Here is a 26,471-nt window from a genome sequence, read left to right as displayed (position 1 = left end):
TCTCTAGCATACCCGTGTCTTCATGGTTGAAGTAGAGGTGAATGGACTAACGTGCCGGCCTGAAAGTGTAGCTCTGTGAAGTCTGCTGGGTGCTTGGGCTGAACTCACAGGCTTCATCTTGAATTGCTAAAACAATTGAAGAGCATTCACTTCCTTAGATGGTTATATATCCTCAGTAGATTTGCATCCTAATGACTCTAACATTCTGATGAGTAAAATGTACTAGGCCACCAACAACAAATTAATAAATGCCTTAAAATTAGACAAGTGGCTATTTCATATAATAGCGATGTTCTTGTTATTTGAAGAAATCGCACACATAGAATGGTAGCAGATGTTTTCCACTCCCACTATTGATGGATCAGGATACAGAAGCCTTAAACTGCATGGGGAGCGATTTAGGTCAGTGAGAGGAAATCAGCGTGCATTGAAAAATTCTTTGTGTATGTTTAAAATACGTTGTAATGTTTTAAGAAATAGCCCTTCCTTTAGAAATGCTGCTAGAGAGCTTCTGTGGAGAGCTGCAGCTGTCTGGGTGCGTTCAGTGGAGATGATTCAGCTGGGAGGTGTGCCATGATAAGGGAAGAAGAGTTCAGGGGAGGGTGGGCATATGGTTAAGGAGGAATTTTTAGAACCAAGGTTCATATTCTAGAACAGTAGTCTCTAAAATGGGGTTCCCTTTCCCAAGGATTGGATAGCAGGTTCCATTGATGTTCAGGAAGAAGAGATTAGAACTACTACTTAATGCTTGTTTTTTAACTTATATTATGTTATTATTATATTGATATTATGCTATTGTATTTTTATGTTTTACATTATGCATAATAGATTAGCTTATTAGAACATGAATATGACTTATAAGGACACTACTATATATATCTAAAGTGCTGATAAATTTTTATTTATGATTTTACTGATAAGGGTAAAACTGTGAAATAATTCAGAGATTCCTATAAGTCTGTTAAGCCAGACCTGACATGGGAGCAGAAAGACCAATGCTACCTCAGTGACGACAAACAGCTTCTAAGGCCAAAGCTTTGGCTGGCTCATTCAGGGCCCTGGTGAGAGTTTGAAAAAAGACATCCCTTTAAGTGGTCATAGCCCTGAGGGATCCCTGGCTTGGCAACCAGTGGACAGGCTAAATGTCAGCCCAGTCCTGCCCATCCTCACTTGGCATCCTGTCTAAGGCAGACTGATGACACAAGGGAGGGAGACAGTGAGAGATCGGTGTACTCTCTCTGCTTCCCTTCCCCAGATGAAGCTCAGTGCTTAAAAAAATAAAGCTTAATCTTCAGGTCAGATGAGATGGTTAGCTTTGATACAAACTTGGGCACTGGGAGGATAAAGCAGCCCTATTTCTTATTTTATTTCTCCAATGTGGCACTTCTTATTGCTTCCTCATATCCTTTCTCTTTCCTGAATATTTGTAGCAAAGTGTAGATATATCATTTGATTTTGGCCAATGAGCAATAATTTTAGGAGTAAATTGGAGGAAGTCCTTAAAGAGAGAGGCTGAAGCTTTCTTCACTGCTTTCTTCTTTCGTACTGCTGCCTGGAATGCATATGTGCTGACTAGAACTCCGGCAGCAATGCTGCATCTCAAAGAGGGCTATACCTACGGATGTCAAATGTGGAAGGAGCCTATGTCCCCGAAAACTTCATGTGGCATCCAGACCCATGCTAGACTGTCTTCTTGCAGGTCTTCTCTACTTGAAAGAAATAAAATGCTACCTTGTTTAAGCCACTATTATTGTAAGATTTTCTTTTTTATTCAGCTGAACTTAATCGTACCTGGAAACATGAAATTTATTTCTAATTCCACGATTCTAAGTGTACTTGACTATATTCATTCCTGTGAACCTAAATATGATAATGGAGCAAACAACCAAGGAATCTTCTGGTAATTTCTAGCCATTAAGTCATCATTGCAAACAACTCAGAAGAATTTTATAGTAGAGCTTTCAATGGCTTTAGGTCACACAGACCCAGAATCAAATCTCAACTTTGCCACCTACTAGATGTACAGACTCACGTGAGAGAGATCTCTCTGATGTGCCATTTCCTCTGTGTCCCATAAAACCAGCTCATGGGGCTGCTGTGTCTATTAAATGAGATGATACATGTCAAGTGCCTGCCACTGACAGGTGCTCTGTAAATGTTAAGTACCCTCCAAACTTCATTTTCTAGTAACTAACTTTCTTAACTTTGTATCATTACTGCTTTGCACATTACCTTGCACAGAGTACACACCAAATAAATGATTCTTCAATAAAAGAAGGTAAAGATTCTAAAGGGCCTTATAAGCCACACATCTCAGTCTCTTCATTTGAATTCACTCTTCAAATTATGTGAAATGTTGTTCTAATGTTCAGAAAGTTTCATGGCCCACTTAAGTTCCCGATTTATAACCAAGGAGTTAGTTTAGAATTGGGTAGAACATAGCTCTTTATTCCCTAGTATGTAAAAAAATATAGAATTACTCAATGCACAAAATTCTGTTGGAGATTAAAATGAGCATTCTAGTTGTGTTGAATGCGTTAAGCACCGTTTGTCTTAATGGCATAATTTGGAGTCAGCATAGAAAGAGCAAAATTATTTCTGTATAACATTTTCAATGACTTTAACTCAAAAACGTAATGCATTGGGCACTTTTTAAAAAATTAGGTAATTTTTTCTCCCCAAATATGTACTACTATCTCTATGTATTTGCATTTTTCTCTCTCTCAGCAAGAGAATCGTGGAGCTGAGAAGAATTGATGGAGATGCTGCCGCACGTCCCTCTGTGTAGATGTAGGAGTTTGCCCAAACCGACCTGAAGACCTGGCAAGGGACACTTTCCCTGTTTAATGACCTGCATGACGTATCATAATTCTTTCGTGTACACATAGTTTTATTAATTGTGCTCCTTCTGTTCTTTTCTCAGGAGTGTCTAGGAAAAAGCTCTGGTCTCATCAAAAATGTTGTAAGCTCTTTTCTTCATATCCTGTGGTTCAGAGGTCATATTTCAGATGTTAGTGAGGGAAGGTTAGAAAGAGTAAAAGGATGGCAATAGGTTAAAGAGCAGTGGGAAACTTTCTTCTTCACTTTCATAAACTCTCTGAGAAATACCAGAACTTTTCACCCAGTAGATAGATAGTATTTGAGTTATAACTGCTTTAATCCATCTTTAGTCTAAAGGAAAAGTAAAATTACTGAAATAGTGACATAATATTTGAGACTATGAGAATCTATTACCACCAAAATGACAAGTGTCTCTGTCTATCGTCTTGTTCATTCCCAGGATCCACTAACATGGACTGCAAAGGAGGAAACTCCAGTCCACTGTGCTATATGATATATTTTGACATTATTAGAATATTTGGAGACCGTAAAGAAGAAATAGAACATGGAGAAAATTAGTGGGAAATAAGTTTTCTCAAGGCTTAGGAATGCAGAAAGGGGCTGGATTTTTCAACAAACAAGTACCAACTTTTAAGTTGAGTATCTTATGTGAGTAGGATCTAGTGAAATGCTACTGAGAGTCCCACAAGCTTTTTGAAGGCTTCCACGTGGATGCATATCAAACTGGATTTAAATGAAATCCAGATATTGTTTCTATTTTAAGTGAAATCAATTGAGCTTTCAACGGCTTCTTGATAGTTCAGACAGGCATTTGTCAGGACTTTATCAACAAATAGTGCCCCCAGGGAGGATTTGAGGAGCAGGCTGTCATGGGGAGGGAGCACAAGAGACCTGGGCGGCGGACCCCAGGTGGAACGCTTGCAAGAAGATGCCTGTCTGAGGATAGGCACTCAGTCAATGCCTGTGCTTTTCTGCCAAGCCTGCCTCCTCTCACTGTGGGTCATGAACAAATCCCTCGGGATCAAAGGGCCTGAGTAAGAGTACAAACGCTGCCCCCGAGAACGGATTTTGTGGGCAATGTGTTCACACTGACATTTATTTATTTTGCCTGCACTTGCGCTGTCAAGGTCCTGGGAGAAATTCCTTCCCAAATATACTCTGACATGTACTAGTGTCCTTGGTATTAGGAAATGCTGCTGCTTTTTGGAATGATGAGGACTGTAAGCGCAAATCTAAATTACCTCGCGGGTGAAGCATTTGTCCTCATGGAAACTTTTACCCTGCTGCTGCACTATAAACTCAGAACTGAAATGTTGAAATACTTGAAGGATGCTGCATAATAATCAGAGGAGGCGTATGTAAAGCTGTTTCTTTAAAACTCCTCTCTTGCTTCAAGTCTTTCACCATGGGGGCATGAAATTCCCTTAATTTCCATTTCCGTGTCCTCTAATTTTTTACAAACATTTAAATTAGGAACTTTACAGCGTCCTTTTCCTCTGTGCGGTTTGGTGTTCAAGGAACTGCTCAGTACAGCGGGCAATATGCGAAAATTAAAGTCAACCAAGAGAAAGATGTCTTTTGCTTTTAATAGTTGTTTAACATTTATGTTTGTTTTTCTGTCAAATTATTTGCATTAGAATCAGCAAAGCTTATATTTGCAAGATCATATAATCAGCACAATCTAATCAGTTTTGACATTTGTATTTTTTAAATGCTCAAGGAATATATTTCTCATCTCAAAGCATTTTAGGTTTCTTTAGTTATGAAGTTTTCCCTCTCTTAGGTGGCATAGCATATCAAGAGTGTTTTTGATCCTACAAGGCAATCATCAAAAGTGTTTCTAGTAGTATTTAGTTAATTAAATAATTTGCTTTAAAACCCCTAATAGGATATACGTATATATTTTTAAGTGATTTACCTGTAATATATAATAGTAGTTTAATATCGATTTCTAAACATTACATGATTCAAATCCTAAAACTTTATACTTTTCCATTTTTTTGATGTACTAGTACTAGAAATTTTTTGACACACAACTGCTGAAAGTTGTCAGAAAAGTTAAAAGCTGCTGGGGCTTCATAATTACTATTTGTGTGTGCATGTGTGTATGTGTGTGCGTACATTTCCTCCACTAGATCATAAGCTTCTTGATGTAGGGACAATGTCTTTTATCTGTGTGTGCTCACCTTGTTCCATCTCTATCCTTGGGTACTGCTACCTTCCCTGCCACATTGGAGATGCTCAATAAACATTTGTTTAGTAAGTGAATGAATAAGCAAATAAATAAAGCAAAAATAAAAATATAACCCTAAGAGAGAAGAAACATTTGTAAACATCAGCAGGAAAGGATGATTGTTTCTTTTGCTGTGTAATTTTATAAACATTTCTGTACAGATAAATCATTTCTTAGCATCAGTGGTGTATTCTCATGATTGTGTTATAGAGGCAACAAACTAATGGACTGTGTATTTTGAAAGGCAAGGAAAAGACTTTCATGGAACTCACGCCAGTGGTGTTAAGTGATTGGAATAGCAGGGTGAAGCCTTGAAGTTAATTATACCTTAAAGATCACTCATTTGTGGTTAAATATTTCTCCTTATATGATACCAGTTTAACAGAGATGTAGTCTCAATCATGATAAGTTGATAAAGGTATTACAACTATTTTTTTTTTGTGGGTACTCCGGGCAAGTATCATTCATTTCCCCAATCACTCCGCACCTACCCCTTCAGGAAGCACTATCGGCTCTACATCCAGTCTCTTGGATCTGATTACTATTCACCATCTCCATTTCAACAACTTTATTTTTAGCCATCATATGTGGTTTACTTTTTGACTTCTTACTTTCATATTGTAAGCTTATTAGGAACCTGGACATTCTTGAATCTTTTTTTTTTTAGTTTCTGCTGTGGTTCCTGTGCCTAAAGTTACCTGGAGAATTTCCTCTGTGAAGAAGTTTTACATTTGAGACACTGACCTCTTGAGGTTTGTTTCCTAAAGTCAGTCTCACACACCTTGCTGTTTAGTTGTTGATGGAAAAAGACATGACTGTTTAAAGACCTGGGCTCCTATCTATACTTGTTCATCACTTTTTCATGTAAGGTGACCACACACTTCAGAGAAATATCTAGAGAATTGAGGCAAAACTCGGGATCAAAGAGTCAAGTAACTAGTTTGAGGTCTTAAGCCTAAGAATAGGTCTGTTTTAGAAGCCATCCTGGGGAGGCTGTATTCCAGCAGTTCCATGATTCTCTCTCTCTCTTCACTGTGGCTGGTAGCAGAAGTGAAGTTCCAGAATCTCCAGGAGCATGTCTCAGCTCTGGTTCCAGCATGGGACATTATGGGGGATAGAACTAATCATTTATATAAGAGAAGGGCAGTGTTTTGCCAATGTTCTGGTAAAGGATAGTCTGGGACAGTGTTTACCTGATGCTGGAACGCCTTCAGATCAACTTCCCCAGCAGCATGGGCGTTACTCAATGAAATGACTGTGAATGTGTATAAGCAATGGTGCCCAGGCCTGTGAAGGAGGGGCCAGGGGTGGGATGAAAGGCAGGTAGTTTGAGAATAACTGGAAGAAGAGAGAGACTTCCTTATCCCTGCACCTGAAAAAATTATGCCAAACAAATAACAACAATGTTTAGAGAGGGCTATTAGGTATACGCCGTATATATGTACTGCTCCCACCTCCTCTCTTTTCTTCTGGATCCACAAAAGTAATTTAAGGGAAAATATTACCATATTCTGGTTGCTCATACATATATTCCATCCTGCAGGATAGAACTCCATGCTTAAAAGGTGCCATCTTTCAGCTTATGTGATAGTCAGCTCCTCTCTAGGCCATTTCACCATTTATAAAGTTGGTTGCTTCTGGGTGATAGCCTACGTGGTAAAACCTGTCGCCCCATAGGCTTCAACCTGTTGCCTTATTTTCTTTGCACTGAAGTGAGTTCCTTTGTGAGAGACAGTATTGTGCATGAGAGGTTTGTCTGCTATGAGCGGAAGGTTTGTGTCTCCCCAAAATTCATATGCTGTTTATTCCCAGTGTGATGGCATTTGGAGATGGACCCTTGGGGGTGTAATTAGGTTTAGGTTAGGTCATGAGGGTGGACCCTTCTGATAAGGTTAGTGCCCTTCTAAGAAGATGAAGACAGAGAGATCTCTCTTTCTCTTCACATGCACACAATAAAGAAGTTGTGTGAGTGCATAGTGAGATGGCGGTTGTCCTCAAGCCAGGAACCAGGCCATCACCAAGAACCGAACCTGCTGGCACCTTAATCTTTGACTTCCAATCTCTAGAACTGTGAGAAATAAATGCCTGTTTTTTAAGCCATCCAGTCTATATCATTTTGTTATAGCAGACTGAACTAAGACACTGTCCATATATCCTTTTCCCAAAATCTTCATCAGTAGTGCATCAATATTGTTCCTTTAATGTCCTTGATCAGCTGGTTAGACAGTTAGCCCCTGAAATTTGTGTAAATCCTGACTTCTGGCCATATCTTCTTACAGGCAAATAGACCTTAAGATATACTGCTTGCTATTCTGTCCTCTAGAAAGATTGTCTTTTGCTCTTAGTGCCACTTCTGAGGGGATCTGTGATGGCCCCAATAGTTCAACTTTAAGTTATTGCCAGCATATCATGTGGAATCAATGTTAACTCACTTCAAATTGCTTCATGTTTACTCAGCTCTTCATAGTAAACTCTCTCTGAGTCCACAGGGGCTGGTTGAAGGAGGAGCAGCAGAAGCAGGGGCAGGGACTCTGAGTGCACCCGACGAACCCAAGAACTCCATTGAGATCGCCTGTTAGAGCTCGCCAGGGGCAGCATGAAGCATCTGATCTGCCACTGATCCTCAGATGCCCATTGGATCTGCTGAGCTGTGAGTGTCAAGTGCCCTACCCTTCCTTTCCACCCTGGATCAATTGGAAAGTTTCTTCTTTCTCTGGTACCCACTCAAGACTTTTAGATCAAAACAAGAGGCCCAGGTGTAATATACACCATCAAACACCATGCTTCCTTGTTAGAAAAAGGGGACGCAAGATATAGCATCTTATAGTCACTCCCTTTACAGTGAATGTTCTTGAAGTCCACTAATTTTAACACTATGCCTTGATGTTAATCATTGTGTATCAACTTTTTCCTGGGTGGTTTTAATATGAAGATTTAAAACTTTTTTTCAGGAATATATACTTCTATGACACATTTGAATATTTATTTGTTTCTCTTCTATTTATTTTGATTTCCTATTAAGGAAATACTAATTATAAAGTTGGTATTTTCAACATTTAGCATCTTCTTTCAGCTCATATTTATTTCATTGCAAAGCACATTATGACCGTATATTTCCTTTTGTGTGATATTTTTAAAAACTTCTCTTTCCTGTCCTTAATTGTGTTTTCATTTGTGTTTATTCTTTCTGTTGTTTCTGATGATCTGAAAGATTTTTATACATCATTGATTTCTGTATACACACTTAGTCGTCTTTTAAGACATCCTTGAAAACCCATGCTGAGGGGTTCCTTCCTTTCGGATGCCTTCTCTAAGCCTTCATTCACCACAAGACTGCGTTACGTGATTCTTATGTTTATTCCTTGTGAACTCTCCTATCATTGCCTAGTGTTTTCGTGTTTCTATGTTTGACTTCTTCACTAGATTGTAACCTACTTGAAGGCAAGAGCCATCTCTTATTCATCTTTATTTCCCCAGTATGTGATGCTAAGTATTGGAATACTGGTTGGAAGGAAAAAATAACTTGGAGCTAACACCTTGTAAAAGATAATGCTGTGCAAATATAAAGAATCACTAGCCCTATATAGACTACTGCCTAACAATGACATTAAAGAGAGGGTGTTAGATTTATTGAGAGTAAGATGAGATTAATGATCATAATAATTTTTAAATATGAGGGTACTACTGAGACCTGTTCAGAATAGTGGAATATTATGGTTGAAAGGAACTTAAATATCATTGAGTCTAGTCTCTCTCCCTGTAAGGCTCTTGATGTTGAATGAAAACAGAACTCAAAAAGTTAAGAGATGAACAAGTTTACTCGGCTTATAAGTGGTTAAGGCATTGTTAAGAGCCAGGGCTATCATGAGTTTTTCACACCATTCATGACTCTGCTTCTCTGGACAACGTTAATCTTTGAAACTCTTTTTCCATTCCTTTCTGCAGCCTTCAGCTACAGTGAGGCAACTGACAGTGCTTTCACAGTTTTTCCAATTGCTTCTTATTTTATGGATAAAATCAAAGTGGCTTTATCAAAACCATCAGAAATTAAAATGGAATAGCATTTAGATAAGCATATTTTTCAGCAAGAGAAGTGCCCTTTTCATATTTGTTGTCTTAAGAAAGACTCTGGTACCTACAGAGCACCTACTTGGTATATATAGTATTTGCTTAAAATAGTTATTGCATAAATAATTGTATAACTTTAAAAGCAGCATTGTTAAAATGTTTGATATTTTGCAGTTGAGCTTCTCTAAACTTCAGCAAATTTATCATAGATGTTTTAGTTCCGAGATGGAAACAGATCCAAAGGGATGCTTGACATTTAGCGTCTTTCTTTGAGCTCTTCTTAAAAATGGTCCTATTCTGGCATCTTGTCAGTTTTGTGGTAACCCACTAACATGTTTATTCTGTTATTTGCCTATGAAGGGTCTTTCCTTATGGTAACATAGAGCCACATTCTTGTTTAGAGATAAAGTTGGCTTTGCTGTTTCTAATTTCTTTACACCCTATATCTCTTTCTACAGCTAAGTGGTTAGTTTGACACTTTCCTACATTGAAACAGTATTATCATCATTGTGCAGGTTAACAAGATAGGCTTTGTAGAAAACATTATTGAATATCAAAGACCTGTTATAGACATATTCTGTGACCCACTCTATCGTTTGCTTTTTGAAACTAGCTAATCGCAAGCAAGGTTGGACTCTGTTTCAAAATCCTAATCATTTTTGGAGCAACTTCTTAGATATTAAATCATATGACTATTGTGCAGTAATATACATTCTAAGTTAATAAAGTGTAATTAGACTGCAAGTGATAAAAATTATATTCATAAATATTGATAAATGCAAATAGCCATAGTAAAATTCCTTATGTGTATACAGAATCTCTAGCTGCTGGAGCCATGATCTGATGCATCGTAATCTACCACCAACAGGTGGCAGCAGTTCCCAGAAGGTTCTCCCTGGAAAGCATGTAAAGTCATACAAGTTATAACTGTTATGCTTTGTTCTTCACTAGGGTTGTATAAAATACAATGTATTTGAACTGATTGATAGACATCTCTTTTTACTGTTTTAGAAATGAAATTACTTTATTCAATTATGTTTAGAATTATATGTGTAATGTACATTTGTTATACTGTGTTGAAATATATATATAGTGCAACAATAATTGATTTCTTTTTTGTTGAAGGAGGTTGAGAAGTAATGATGCATTGAGTACATTAACTCTTTAACTCGTCATCCCTCAGGATGTTTGAAAGAAATGACTCTACTGATTTCTTAAAGATTTCCATTTGGCTATAACACAGAACTGGATTTTAGTTGTTATTTAGAAATAGGGCACACTACAACTACAGAAGTTTGTAAAATTCAGAATCTTATGTACTGACAATACCATGTTTGATGGTTCTGCCCTGTGCTCTCCTTTATTAAAAAGAGTGTCTTGTTGAGTACCTTGAGGGGCCCTTGAAAATACACGACCATATGTTAATTGATTAGTTGATTTTATTCTAATGTAGCTTTCATCACAAGGACACGTTAAGACAATTAAAACAAATGAATTGATACATTTAAGAGAAAAGTTAAAAAACAACTCAGAGTCATTCACAGATGTCTTGGAACTAATTAGTCATCTAACAGCATCACACCCCCTATTCCACCCAGGGTTACACATCCAATCAGTGTTAAGGACAGTCTTATGACGCTTGCTTCAATTCATGCTTCGGTAGAGATTTTGGGCAATGTCTAAAGACATTTTTTGTTATCACAGTTGAAAGGGGGGTGCAACCGGCATCTAATGGGTAGAAGGCAGGTATGCTGCTTGATAGTGTACGATCCACAAAACAGCCCCCCCCCCAAAAAGAATTATCCTTCCCTAATAATTAGTAATGTTGACTTCTTTTCATGTATCCGTTGGTCATCTATATATATTCTTTGGAAAAATGTCTGTTCATATCTTCTGCCCATTTTTTGATCTGGTGGTTCATTTTTTTGTTGTTGAGTTGTATGAGTCCTTTATATATTTTAGAAATTAACCCCTTGTTAGATATATGATTTGCAAATATGTTCTCCCAGTTGGTGGGTTGTCTTTTTGTTTTGTTCATGGTTTCCTTGGCTTTGCAGAAGCTTTTGGTCTGATGTAGTCCCATTTGTTTATTGTTTTCTTTTGTTTCCCCTGCCTCGGTAGATATGGTATTTGAAAATATACTGCTAAGACCAATGTCAAAGAGGGCACTGCCTATATTTTCTTCTAAGAGTTTCATGGTTTCAGGTCTTACATTCAAGTCTTTAATCCCTTTTGAGTTGATTTTGGAGTATAGTATAAGATAATGGTCTACTTTCATTCTTTTGCATGTACCTGTCCAGTTTTCTCAACATCATTTATTGGAGAGATTTTCCTTTCTCCATTTATGTTCTTAGCTCCTTTGCTGAAGATTAGCTATCCATAGATGTGTAGTTTTATTTCTGGGCTCTCAATTCTGTTCCATTGATCTGCATGTCTGTTTTTCTGCCAGTACCATGCTGTTTTGATTACTATAACTTTTTAGTATATTTTGAAGTCAGGGATTGTGATGCCTCCAGCTTTGTTCTTTTTCCTCAGGATTGCTTTGGCTATTCGGAGTCTTTTGTCTTTCCATATAAATTTTAGGTTTGTTTGTTCTATTTCCATGAAGAATGTCATTGGTATTCTAATTGGATTTGCACTGAATATGTAGATTGCTTTAGGTAATATGGACATTTTAACTATATTTATTCTTTCAATCCATGACTGTAGAAAATCTTTCCATTTCTTTACATCTTTGATTTCTTTCAATAATGTCTTATAGTTTTCAGTGTATTATTAGGGAAATGAAAATCAAAACTACAATGAGATATCACCTCACACCCATTATACTGGCTATAATCAATAAGATAAGAAATACTAAGTGTTGGAGAAGATGTGGAAGAAAGGAAATCCTCATACACTGCTAGAGGGAATGCAAACTGGTGCAGCCACTATGGAAAACAGTATGGAGATTTCTCAAAAAATTAAAAATATAAATAGCATGTGATCCAGCTATTCCATTACTGGATATTTATCCAAAGAATATGAAATCAATAATTCAAAAATATATATGTATCCCTATGTTAATCGCAGCATTATTCACAAAATCCAATATGTGGAAGCAACTCAAGTACTCATCAACGGATGAATGGATAAAGAAGATGTGGTATCTATATACAGTGGAATACTACTCAGCCATAAAAAAAGACAAAATGGATGTACCTTGAGAATATTATGCTAAGCAAAATGTCAGACATGGACAAATACCATATGATTTCACTCATATGTAGAAGATAAACAAACAAACACATAGATAAGGAGTGCAGATTAGTGAGCACCAGAGGAGAAAGGAGTCGGGGGAGGCTGAAAGGGGTAAAGGGGCATATATGTATGATTATGGACAATAACTGGACTGTTGTGGGGAACATGATGCAGTCTCTGAAGAAACTGAAATGTAGTAATGTTCGCCTGAAATTTACACAATGTTATAAGCCTATATGACCTCAAAAAATAATTAAAAACAAAAAAGAATTATCCCTCCCAAAATAGCAACAGTACCAAGGTTTAAAAGCTCTGAAAAGTCAATTATATGGGGCTGGCCCCGTGGCCGAGTGGTTGGGTTCGCGCACTCTGCTGCAGGCGTCCCAGTGTTTCGTTGGTTCGAGTCCTGGGCACGGACGTGGCACTGCTCATCAAACCACGCTGGGGCAGCGTCCCACATGCCACAACTAGAAGAACCCACAATGAGAAATATACAACTATGTACTGGGGGGCTTTGTGGAGAAAAAGGAAAAAAATAAAATCTTTAAAAAAAAAAGTCAATTATAGTCACCTTTTAGAAATACATGCAGAGAAAGGTCGACAAATTAGCATCCAGGTGCACAAGCTAAAAGGCGAAACTATGATTACAATAGGTTTTTAAGAAAAAAATAATGTATCCATCCTTTAATAGATCAAAAGACCATAGTACAAAAAGCTCTCTTTTCTGAAAAGTATGAATGTGAAGTGTTCTAGTGCAGGAACCCCAACGGCCAAGTTTACGTTTTTAACTTTGTACAAGAAATGTCTTCAGAGAACCTTATTAACTACCCAGCAAAATTGAAAGACAGTGCATCAAACCTCTGTTTGCTAAACAAATTTTGTGCTGAGTATACCATTGAAATATTATTATGTATCTACTTGCTTTTGAATTCTTGATTTATGCTCCAAAGAACAAATGTGGAGCAAACATTCTTTCCCTATTTATCTTGACCCCAAAACTTAGAAAAACTGCTTTTCCATGTTGGGAATTAAGGGAATACGGGGAAATTTCATGGAGTTACTTTTGCACTTTCAGTCTGACTTGCCCTTAAACAATTCATGTGCTGTGTACGTGTGTATTTGTGCTCCATATGAAGATGCTCCAAATACTGGAATCTTTTCGTGTTCTAGAAAGCACCAATAAAAAGTATTTTGTGAAGTTTATGACCACACAGACATAGATTCTCTAGAATATTTAGAATATTCTCTATGTCTGTTACAAAAAGATTCTTTGGGTCCAATAAACAGATAGTAACACAGCACATTTTGGTAAGATTACTGTTAGGCACCTAAAATAATCCTCTTCTTATAAAGAGGCCTTAAAAATCTATACCAGGAACTTAAAAATCTGACTTGGCTTAAAACTTCATTATTGCATCAAAATATAAATATTCAAGGTTCAAACTATTGGTTTGATTCCTAAGAAGTACAAATGTGGCCTCTAATAATTACGTTTCTGATTCATTGAACCCTTCTTGTAAAAGAAAAAGAAAAAAAGAGCAAACAAGAAGCGAGGAGGTTATGCTGATACAAATAAACAAGTTAGATTTAATATTCCAAAGCTCAATATATCTGGGAGAATTCCTCTGTCATTGGGCTCCTTAGATTTCTAGCACCTACATAAGCAGAAACTCAACTTCCCCATGATGTAAAGACTTGATTTCCTGTGTTTTATAATGAAAAGAAATGTGTCTCTGACACTGTAGATCAAGGCTTGTGCTTTGGTTAAACTGATAAACATTTTTCAATTTTCTGTACAGGGCTTATTTGCTTCATGAGGGCTATGTTATATAAAGAACAAAAATGAGATTGGAAATACAACTTTGGCCAAATGATTTTTTCACATATTTTAGGATGCCGTAAAAAAGAAAGAAAAGTCAGATACTGTCTATGATGCTTTTATATTTAAATTCATTGCACCAAAAAGAAATTTGTGACTGAAATTGTTAACAGCAATTATTTGCATGTCTTTGAGGAATGCTTTGGGTAGAAAGTATATAAAATAATTATAAGAAAAACGTGTTATCCTAACATGGTTTATTTTTTCTCCACATACACTTTCTGTAGTTGAAAACATTTCTTTATTCTGTTTCAAGTCTTTTATAATGAAGCTTGTATAAAGAAAATATATAGGACATTTATAGGAGGCCATGATTGTCCTATCAGGTTGAATCAGAGACAACCTAATCTGTCTAATAATTTATTTTGTTATTAATGGGGCAGTATAGTTTAAGTTGGTCATGTCAGATTGCATATTCATTTATTTAATGACTATTTATTGAGCATTTGCTACGTGTGAGGTACTCTGCTGGGAGCTGGGAATGAAGCATTCGATGCAGTGGTCAATGTCCCTACCCTCATTTCTAATGCTGTTCCCTTTTCAGCTATACGGACCCCAACTACAATGATGGAAAACCTTATAAACACTTGTGTTAATTAGAAATATTAAAGTAAAATAAGCTATTCTAAGAATCTGTTTTAAATCCTAATAATATTCTAACACCAGTAGTAACAGTATATTACAAATATTTTCTTCTTGGTCATGAAATATTTTAAAACCCTTATGTTTAATATTTAATGATCTGATTTTAACATTACTATAGTCTCATGAATGAATATGCTGATGGCTTTTAGTATAGTTACCATATTTATTATCATAATTCTCAAAGTACTTCTCTTCTTTATACATATATGTGTAATATAATGTAATATAATTATGTGCACTATTCTGCTTGGTGATGGAACATAAAAATTTAGAAACACTCTAAAATTCTGACACTCAGAGTTCCCAAGAACAGAGGAAAGCCTGGATAACTCAAAGTACTATTTCATAAGTGAGATTTCTCAAATGCTTTCCCATTTGTTTTGCGTGGCATTGATTTGTAAATAACCTTAAACAAATGAAAGTTTGGACACTTGAGGTGAATTCCGTGTTTTGCCATTCAAAGCATTAAGCAATATCAACTTCAGAATTTAGTACAAACACCAGAAGACTGAGCATGATACAGATTTGGGGAGGGGAGGATTCAAGATATCAATAGAGATCCTTTCAAACCCACCTTCTCAGTTAAGCTTAAAACTGTAGTGTAGACAGTCATCTCTTATTTTAGCACCATATGAAAGACTACCCTGTGTCACCCGTCTGGGAGATGGGCGACCTGCTTTGCTTTAGAAACCAGTACCAAGGGTGAGGAGAGAAGGAAAATAGAACTGCCATCTGCTGGAGAAACTCACATGAGTCTCACAATGCATGTAACAAACAAAAGAAAATATCAATAAGTTATCTCAGTAAAGCGTGTGCCTTCTTTTTCTCACATATATCGTTAACGTTGAATGTGCTGTCATAAAATATATTACTGCATTTGTTAACATTAATCCCAAAGTTCCAAATCTGGTTTCCGAGGATTCGCCACCCTGAGGATCTACCATTGATTATGACTGCCACCTTTGGGACGGTCTCCCTCCAATGGCTGGGCCTTGAGAATTGACCGTGTCACCCCTTGTAAAGACTTGGTTGCCTCCCTTACGAAAACCAAAGCAAAATTCTCCAAGTTTTAAGGTAGAGGATTTGGTTTTGTCAGAAATAGGTAAGAGGAAAGGAGAAGTTCAGGACATAGGACAGCAAGTTCATCTGCCTGTAGCCGAGGAAACAATCTCCCTCCATTTCATCATCTAGAGTAGATTTCTCTGCTTGGGTCATTTTTTTCATCTTGTGGTTTTTGGTAAACTTTTACCTGCATGAAATATCTTGACTGGGCGGTGAGATGTTGGTAGGGGCAAAAGGTCCAAACTTTGATGTACTCAGTCTTTATAACTCCCCAGGGACAAGACTTACCTCTTCCTCTTGACTAGGAATGTAGGCCTTTCATCAACAGCTATTTATAGAATACACACAAGGGTATTCAAAGTACTGGATGTATGGGTGGTAGATACCAATGTGTCCATTTTACGTGACCTTATAACACAAGTATGTATAATCTCTTCCTAGAAGAACACAAAAGAAAGATTAAACAAATGTATTTTTCTACTGTCAAAAAATCTTCCCCACGCCCTTTGTCATTATGAATTATTTACATTTTGAAAAAGGACATAAACAATTGTAACTTATAATGAACATACTAAATATATGCTGTCTAATTTTGAAATTTAATACTAAGACCCTCTCACCCCATGTGAAAGGGCTTGTGCTCTTAAAATTCACCTTTTGGGGTAATGGGGTGGGATTTAGGAAGTGTAGTTTGCCTGGACCAAAGATAAACATTTTCAGAAATTACATCTACTAGAAGAGAATTTATTTTTTAAATTTATATAGTGATTTTTAAAAGAGAGATAAAGTATAATTATGGGTGAAAATTAACTGAAAAAGAATGTTAAAATTAGAATTTAAAATCTCAATATTTCTAAAATTAGTTAAGTAAGTTAGAGAAAGACACTATAAGATTTTGTAAATATTTACGATTTCACAAAATAAAATTAAATAGCTATTTAGAAAGAAAATATAAATGATGTAAGAGGTGAAAATATGTGGAAGAACTTTAAGTAGAGTGAAAATTATTTTTCTAAAGTAAGATAATTAATGAGCATGTCCTCAAAAGAAATAGATTAGCTGCATAAGGTGTTTTAAACATTATTTCATTTTCATGCAGATTATTTGGTATTTGTATATATCAGTTTAAAAGGTTATTATAAGCAAGGGTAAAAGCATGATATTGTGTTTAAAGAAACTATAATCAGGAAATTGGATCATAATACACATAGTTTAACTGTGAGATTATCCCTTTCAACGAAGACGTGTCTTTGTTTTATAGGTATGAATTTTATAGGTACGATGGTACCTATAGATATAATTAGGTATAATTATATAGATATAATTAAGAAATAGTATAAGTATATTTATACTATTAGTATAATAGAAATAGTATAAGTATAAATAGTATAATAATACAAGCAATAGGTATAATTTTATAGGTAGGAAAATTCCCAACACTGTTCCGACGTAAAGAAAACCAAACTTTCTCACAGTGTAGCGAACACGAAGAGGGACAAAAGAGGCATCAGCAATGTAATAACATACACAGGGTTAAACAGTTCTTTTTCAAAGAAATGTAGAACTAAAATATTCCTAAAGGTCACATGCCATCTCTTCAGCCCATTTAAGGCTTCTGAAATGCCACTCTGAAGTAAAATAACTACCTCTCCAGAAGAGTCGTTCCATTAGAGAGCCAGCTACCATCAGTACAGAGATAAATGGGAGAACAGAAAATTGATTTTACACTTGTGCTGTAAGTGTGGTCAAATGTTATAGGCCAGCACATCAAACAGGATTCCAAAGAATGGCTGTGCCTGAAAAATAACAACATCAGAGGATGTGGTTAAATACAGCTTAATAATAAGTCTGATGTGCTCAGTGTGTAGTAAAATATTTATTTGCTCTTTCTATTTGTAATATGACACATTCACATATCACTTTTCTTTTCCTTAATCAATTTATTATTTCAGCGTTCCTGTAACTAATACCTTTCGTCCCAACTCTTGCTATCACATGTACCCAGAGGCACGCAAGCATGGAGCAGCAATGATTTATATTTTGTTTGATTTAAAACGTATAGATGGTGCCTAATAAAAATATTTTAATTAAATTTTATTTTATATGATGCCAAGTCCATATGCAAATATTATCCAGATTAAAATACAAAAAATACTATTTATTGAAATTATTGATGTTCATTAGACTCTCCAGAAGCACAAAACGAATGTTTGCCTTTCAACTTTCTGTGGTTCCTTTGCCTTCCCAACGATGCTTAAGTTGCTATAATGCTCATTCGGGACCCGCCATTTCTTTTCAGGTGTTTTCGACCTCACTGCGGTTGAGTGGAGTCAGGTATGATAAATGAGATACAGCGTATTCCTTCCTTACTGCTCTAAAGAGTCTCGGGGGGTAAGTAGAAAGCCAGGCAATGACATTTTTAAAAGCCCTGGTGTGCTCTTTGCAGCTTAACAGGAAAGTCGTAGCTAATATTTTTTTCTTCTTATAGACACTTAGGGCTGTTCAAGACCGAGATAGCCACTCTCCACATATTGCTGAGCAAGTGAGCAATTCCAGTATAGATTGAAGGGTGAGTGAATTTCCAACAATGTAAGGAAAGAGGATTGGGAAATTTAGCCCTTTTTCTTAAAGATGGTTCAAATGGAGCAGCCTTTGAAATCCATTTCCCCTCTTCCCCGTGCTTCCCTTCACACCTTGTCCTCCCTGTGCATACAGACTTTATAATCTCACATCACTCCTCACTATTATTTCCTTTGATTCTTCCTTGGGAGAGAAGAGAGATTTTGAGCCATGCATACTATCCATATATCATTCTAGGATATGGGCTGCTTCATGGAATTCCACTCTGTTCTCAAGGAAAAAAATCCCTTTGCCTCAACTCCAAGTGTAATTTTTAGAGAGATGGAGATAGACTTGTATTCAGAACATACTCTTACTGGAAATTCCACTTCATTATTTTATCTTTTTTTAAAAGATTTTATTTTTTTCCTTTTTATCCCCAAAGCCCCACGGTATATAGTTGTATATTCTTCTTTGTGGGTCCTTCTAGTTGTGACATGTGGGACGCTGCCTCAGCGTGGCTCGATGAGCAGTGCCATGTCCGTGCTCAGGATTTGAACCAATGAAACACTGGGCTGCCTGTAGTGGAGTGCGTGAACTTAACCACTCGGCCAAGGGGCCAGCCTCCACTTCATTATTTTTTAATTGAGGGATAATTGACATGTAACATTATATTAGTTTCAGATATGTGACATAATGATTCAATATTTGTATATATTGGGAAATGATCATCACAATGAGTCTAGTTAACCTCTGTCCCCATATATGATTACAAAAAGCTTTTTTTCTTGTGATGAGGACTTTTAAGATCTACTCTTTTGGAAATCCTACTTTAAATGCAACACTTTCCACCTGGCTTCTTGAATCAAGATTGAGTCTAAGAATTTAAACACAATTTTCTTTTGTTGGATAGGGAAGCACAATGATGTAAAGAGTCAACATGAAAACGGAAGGCTTGTGAAAGCAGGTGCTTCTGATAGTGATGGTAAGATTGTGGAACTTGGTAAGTACTTAAAGTCTTACCTTCTTTAATACTTGGGCTCCTCGATGAGATTAAGTACCTGAGAAATCAAGTGCTATCAAGTTACTTAAAGATGCATGATTCTCTACTCAATCTGGTCTGCTTTTGTTGTCATTGCACAGTGTTACCCACGTTTTTCCCTTTTCAGTTGTAACCTCTTTGCATGTAGTTTTGAAATTAGATCAATGTAATTTGTGCTGTCCATTTTCTTTGAGGAATAGAATGCCATTTCCCAATGTAAAAATATCTAAGTAATAAACCGTATTTTTATTGTGTAACCATGTATTAGACCTTGTAGGCTATCTTTGAATCTGAAGGGATATGAACAGAGAGATCATTCACTTCCATTTTATTTACGTGTACTCATGACTCAGGCTTTCTTCATTTGGGAACACAGTGAAAGTTCTTTTTGCCTTTACTTTTTCTTTTTCTTTCTTTTGTTTTTAGATCCATGCCTCCCTTTTTCTGTCCAGCTTCATTAATTTCAATATAGTTACATTTAAGAGTCAGTAATAGAATTTTCAAACTGAATCATCTAATCTGACCTTAGAGATACGGAAGTCAAGCTCAGAGTCGGGAGTGGCCTGACAAAGATCACACAGCTGGTGGATAACAGAGCTAGCACAGGAAGAACACTTTCCTGAATCCCAGTTGAGGGCTGTTTCCACTGCACACCACTGCCTTTAAGAAACCACAGACAGTGCACTCCCTTTTCTAGTGTAATCTTCCCAAGGACATTATATGATGTGTTTTAATTGTTCTCTTTATGTATATGCTACATCCAAGAAAACACCGACCACTAGTCATTCATCGCTCTTCCCCTAGTGTGTTATAATTGATGCAATGGTTTTGTCTTTAGTGCCTCATAAAACATAAAGTAGCTAAGCAGTGATCTTTTTAAAAAAAGTAGAGTGCAATAACAATTTTTTTTGTAGCGATAGCAACAAATCATCATGTATTTAGTAAGCATTTATTCATTTCAAGATATTTAATTTCATTTTGTAGGAAAAAGCATGAGAAGTGGTCTCTAACTCTGAATTAATCAGGGTTCTCCAGAGAAACAGAACCAATAGGATCTATCAATCTATCAATTGATCGATCAATTGCAAGATTATAAGGAAAGAGATTTATTATGAGGGATTGCTTCACACAATTATGGAGGCTGAGAAGTCCCACAGCCTGCCGTCTGTGAGCTAGAGGTCCAGGGAAGCCAATGGTGTAGATCCAGTCTGAACTCAAAGGCCTAAGAGCCAAAGGAGAGTATGGTGTAAGTCCCAATCTGAATCCGAAGGCCTGAGAACCATCAGTTCCAGGGTCCAAGGGTAGGAGAAGATGGATGACCCAGCTCAAGCAAGAAAGCAAATTCACCCTTCCTCTGCCTTTTTTGTTCTATGTAGGCCCTTAATGGACTGGATGATGCCCACTCACATTGGTGGGGATGATCTTCTTTCTCAGCCTAGCAATTCAAACGCTAATCTCTTCTAGAAACACCCTTACAGACACATTCAGAAATAATGCTTTACCAGCTTTCTGGCTTGGTGAAGTCAACTCATAAAATTAACTATCACAGCCTCCTAGGAACTTAGATTCTTTTTTACGGAGACTGGGAAGGTAGTTATATCCATGATACAGTCTTATGTTTATATAGGTCTTGGTAATTTAAAATAAATTTGCGTATATATTCTTTTACTTGGACTTTACAAAACTCCAAGCGATAACCAAATCAGTTATCATCACCTACCTTAAAACCAGAAAATTGAGGTTTAGACACTGAAAAGTTAACTACTTGCCTGATTAGCGTATGGTAAGTATCCATTCTAGTCTTAGTTATTTTAAATTGCTACATATGTAACTGCAACATGTTCCAAATCCTGAGTAAATGAGCAGCCACAACATACGTTCATGCTTTCAGGCTTTAGTTATAGAACAAGACCGTTTATGTTAGCAGAGTGGAAAACTAGTGGTCCATAAGCAAGCTGTGGCCTAGAGTTTGGCTCATACAATGTTGATTCTAGAAGCATTTCTTAAAATTAGTCTCTGGTACACAAAATCTGAAGATCATACAAAAATCTTTACATGCAAGTTCTCTTGCACAATTACAGTTTATGACAACACTGGACCGGCTTCCTGGTTGGCGACAATAGCTTGGAGTTAAGATAGCAGCAGTCTGTTTTCCGTGATCTTTCTTCATTTACTTGTTGTTGATCTTTCATTTACAATACTTGTTGACCCCCTGAGGGTGTTCCACCTCCGAAGAAGGCCCTTGAAAAGTTAACAAACCATTTCAAGTTTTAGTCCACCTAGTAGATACCACCATTGCAAACAAAATGCCTGTAACTCCATTTTTAAATTTATAAAACTTAGATAGTATTGAGTCCTGATTGTGAAAAAAGAACTTAGATTGCTTATACCATTTCCATTTACCTTCCTCCCACTTAAAAAAAAATGTATAATGTGCATTTGTTTTCACTCTTTTATTGGCTATCATTATAGCCTTAAATCATTTATTGAAACATTTTCCCAACAACTCCAGGCGTCTCTTGATAATTGTCTACACGGTGTGGACTCCCGAGCACTAAAGTCACCCCTGCCCAGATGTCCCAGCTGCTGCCAGCTGGACTACTGCTTTCACATTGTCAGAACTGATAACATCTATAGGCTTTTTCATCTTTATAAGTTTCTGTTATACATTATTTTTAGGTTGATTTGGAAGATTCAAAAGTACTAAACAATATTACATGTATGGAAATACGATTCACGACAGAATCAATCAGTGTAAGTGAACCTTTGGAAGAGGACATGTAATGACTCCTATGTCAGGAAACCTCTGCCACTCTGTAGGTACTGCTTCCATCTGTACAGTCACATAGATGCTCATCTCTTACATCCTATCAATGCCTCGAAATTAAGCTATATTTCAGAAGGTTGCATATGTGGGCTATGATTTGCTGCTATGCATTTTTGTTATTCCTAAAGTTTCTAACTTCCCTTTAAAATATATATGAGATCACCCCTACTTCATCGCCACTACTTATTGACTGGAATCCATTTTATGAAGATGTTCCACTGACTGACTGTTAATCGTTGAGATCAACTACTCTCTGTCTTTTTGGAACATATTTCCATTGAAATCCTGGTTCAGTGTCCCTATTTTTTAGTGCAATTGTGTTCTTTCTTTTGTTATTCTTTTGTTTTTGCTGGGGTAGATACTCAAGTATTTTTTTTTTCTTTTTTTTCAAAAACAAGTATGAAGGAAACAAATTCATTGAGTCTCTTCACGTCTGAAACTAACTTTATTTTCCATCTATTTATTCACAGTTTGCTGTTCAAATACGTTTTCAAAATCACTTTCTGTCACAGCTTTGGAGATATTGCACCATCTTACCCTTGCATTCAGTGTAGCTGATGAGAAGTCTGATATCAAGCTGATTCATACTGCCCTTTAGGTAACATGTTTCTCAACGTTGGAATTTTTTGAGATATTTCCTTAATTTTAGCTATTCTCAAATTTTCTGAAGAGATGCCTAGGTATGGATCGTTTGTCATACGTTGTGTTAGGTACCTTTGAAGCCTTTTACATGAAAATTTGTGCCCCTCTTTACCTCTGAGAACGACCTCTTTAATGTATCTTTGAGGATAAAGATATGTCCTGAACAATATCTCCTTTATTATGTCTTGTCTTTATTTTTTTCCCTGTACTCTCTTTCTGAGACACCTATTAGCCAAGTGGGATAATAAGAATTAAAGCTCAACATCTAAGTTTTCATTTGTCCACATTAGATTCGTACTTATGATACAATCTCTCAGCAACCTAAGTATAGAAATGAACTTCAGTCTGATATATGGTATCTACGAAAAAAAACTTACAGCCTGCATCATTGATACGTAATGAAAGTCTGAATGCTTTCTCTTTAGTATCTGGAATATCCACTCTTACCGCTTCTACTTAATATTATACTGGATTTCTTATCGTGTGCACCAAGGCAAGAAAAAGAAATGACACCAGGATTGGAAAGGAAGAACTAAACTCTCTTTATTTACAGATGTCATGATCACCTATGTAGAAAATCCTAAGAAATCTACGAAAAAGCTTCTAGAGCTAATAAGAGAGTTTAGCAAGGTTGTAGACTAATGGGTTAATATACAAAGGTCAATTGTATACCCATACACTATCAATGAACAATTGGAAATTGAAATTTTTAAAAATACCATTTCTACAGCAAAAAGTTAGGCAATATTTAGGGAAGAATTTATCAAAATTTCTCTACATTGAAAACTAAAAACTAAAACTGAAAGAATGCAGAGCTTCATGAAAGAAAACTTAAATAAATTGAGAAATATCAAGTGTTTATGAATCAGAGGACTTAAGATTGTTAAGATGTTAATTCTCCTCGAATTTATCTATTGATTCAATATAATCCCAATCAAATTTCAAAAGCATTTTGTTTTTAATAGAATTCGACAAGGTGAGTCTAAAATTTATATGGAGATACAAAGGTCTTGAAATAGCCAACACTATTTTACAAAAGAAGAACAAAGTTGGAGGAATTATTCTATCTAATTTCAAGACTTATAAAGGGACAGCAATCAGGAGAGTGTGCTTTTGGTCTAAAGACAGATATACAGACAATGAAATATAGCATTCAGAAATAGACCCACAAATTAATGGCCAATTTATTTTTGACGAAAATTCCAAGGCTTTGAAAAATGAAGTAGATCATCTTTTCAACCAATGGTGCTGGAGCAGTTGGATATCCATCCATACACACACACACACATGCACACACACCAACATTAAACAATTCTTGTATTATACCATGTGCAAAAATTAACTTGAATCATTAATTTAAAATGAGAGCTAAAACACTAAAAATCTTCTAGAGGCAAACAGGAGAAAATCTTTATGACCTTGAGTTAGGCAAAATTGTCTTTAATAGAACATTCACATAAAAGCAAAATCTACATGAAAATGATAAGTTAGAATTCATCAAAATTAAAATCATTTTTTAGTTAAAAGACACTTAAGAAAATGAAAGTCAAACCACAGAATGGGTGAAAATATTTGCAAAATCTGTATCCAGGAAACACAAAGAACACTTACAACTCAATAAGAAGAAGATAAATAACACAATAAAAACTGTACAAAATATTTGAACAGACACTTTACTATCGAATATATATGGCTGGCAAATAAACACATTTGTTACGAGGGAAATGAAAATTACACCCGCAGTGTGATACAAATCACACTCACTGAAATGGCTAGAATGAAAAAAATCTGACTGTACCAAGTGTTAATAAGAATGTATAGCAACTGAAACTCTCATGAATTGCTGTTGCAAAATGCTACAAACATTTTGGAAAACAGATGGATAATTTCTTATGAAGTTAAACATACACTTACTATGTTACTCAACAATTCCACTGCTAGGTATTTACTCAAGATAAATGAAGACTTGTATGTGAATCTTCCTAGCAACTATATTCATAATAGTCAGAATTTGGAAAGGAACCCAAATGCCTATCAATTTGAAGAATGGATAAACAAATTGTGGTATATCCATACAATGGAATACTGCTTTGCAATATAAAAGAAGGGACTATGGATACATGTAGCGTGACTGAATCTCAAAAGCATTATGTTTACTGCAAGAAGCCATACAAAAAAGACTACATTCTGTATAATTCCATTCATATAAAATTCTGCAAAAGGCAAAATTTTGGTAATAATAAGCAGATCCACAGTTGCCAGGGGTGGGGGTAGAAGGAGGGTATTAATTGCAAAGGGTAGGAGGGAATATTTTGTTGTGATAGAAATGTTCTGTATCCTCATCCTTTGTATTTTTCAAAGCTAATTAAATTGTACATTTAAAATTGACATATTTTATTGTCAATTTTATACCTCAATAAAGTTGATACTCCCCAAAGAATATGAGCTTTGTTTTGGACCAGTTGGGTTTGAGTTGTCTGTCAGACATCTTTGTGAAGTTGTTTAGCATGAGACTAAATATGGGAGAAACATCCAAGCTGAAATTCCTGATCCATGAGTCATCAGCATACGGAGGAGGAAGGTGCCATCGGCAACATGGGGGTATTATTTGAAATGAAAAGGTAAAAGGCCAAGGATGGGAACTTGTACAATGTTCACATTTTGGGGATGGATCATCACCTAATTTGACTGAACTGAATGGTTAGAGCTGATTACTACCAAGTCAATTTAGTCGAATTAGCAATTCTAGAGAGGTTAATGACTATTTCACTCTGTTAAAATGCTAAAATTGGTGGAATGTGCATTGACCTATGACTGTAAATGCCTTTCAGGAGTCCATAGCAAAGGACACAGGTAACTACCTTGAAACTATACCAGTTACCCTTAGGAATGAGGATAAAAGTTCCAGAGCAGATAGAATAATTGGGGTTAAATATGAAACAGATAATAGAGCTTTTTTGCTTTCTAGGGTTTATTTGATTCTCAAAGTTTGCTTACTGCCCATTCATTACTTTTTGTAGTCTCTTGCCCTAAAGATTCCTGACAACTACCAAAAATAAAACATACTCTATGTCGACTAACTCTTCTCCAAATTTCATTTGTTTTATTTATTTATGCCTCTTCAATTGTCAAAATACGTAAACATTCAGTATCATCTAAGTAAATTCAGCTAAAATTATGGTCGTCTATTTTATATATCTAAATATGAATGTTAAATAAGGTTATGTCGAAGTGTCACTCTTTTTATACTCCAATTTCTGACTCCATTCAAATTGACAAACTGAAACTATGTAACATTTTATTTATGATCTTTAATAGAATTTTCAGTTCACTTACAGTGCTCATTTGATTTAATTTTACAAGTAAATTTCCTGAAGCTCTGAGCTAAGCCTTTTATATGGAAGCTAACAACTCAGTATTTGTTGTATTCATT

The sequence above is a fragment of the Equus caballus genome, chromosome 4 (genome assembly GCF_041296265.1).
Source record: "Equus caballus isolate H_3958 breed thoroughbred chromosome 4, TB-T2T, whole genome shotgun sequence".
Taxonomy (NCBI): Eukaryota; Metazoa; Chordata; class Mammalia; order Perissodactyla; family Equidae; genus Equus; species Equus caballus.
The sequence above is the reverse complement of the archived record's forward strand: the minus strand, read 5'-3'. Positions refer to the sequence as shown.